Source organism: Tupaia chinensis, unplaced genomic scaffold (assembly GCF_000334495.1).
Source record: "Tupaia chinensis unplaced genomic scaffold, TupChi_1.0 Scaffold000598_1, whole genome shotgun sequence".
NCBI lineage: Eukaryota > Metazoa > Chordata > Mammalia > Scandentia > Tupaiidae > Tupaia > Tupaia belangeri.
In genome coordinates, this window is record NW_006160115.1 from 95,909 (window position 1) to 96,435 (window position 527).

Genomic DNA, 527 nt, shown 5'->3' on the forward strand with positions numbered 1-527 from the left:
GGGGGATGGCCATACCGCAATCCCTTCTCCTCCATTCATCTCTTGGGATCTTGGGCACGCACGCACATGCGCCAAGGGTGAGTTTAAGCCACCGGGTCCGAGACTTGAACTGTGGTCGACTACATGGGTGTCCAGCAACATAGCCATTACGCTAACTGCCGGTCCCATTTTAGTTCTTTTTTTTTTTTTTTTTAAAGGAAACTCTTACACTGTTGGTAGGAATGTAAATTAGTACAGTTACTGTGGAGAATAATATGGAGGTTCCTCAAAAACTTACAAATACAACTACCTTATGATCCAGCAACTTCATTCCTGGGTATCTACCCAAAGGACATGCATACACTGTCAGATAAATGTTTGCACATTCATGTATATTGCAGCATTATTCACAATTGCTAAGACATGGAATCAACCCAAATGACCAAGAATAGATGAATGGATTGAGAAAGTGTGGCACATACACCATGTGGAATACTACTCAGCCATACAAAACTACACCCTGCATTTGATAGAAAGTGGACAAATAT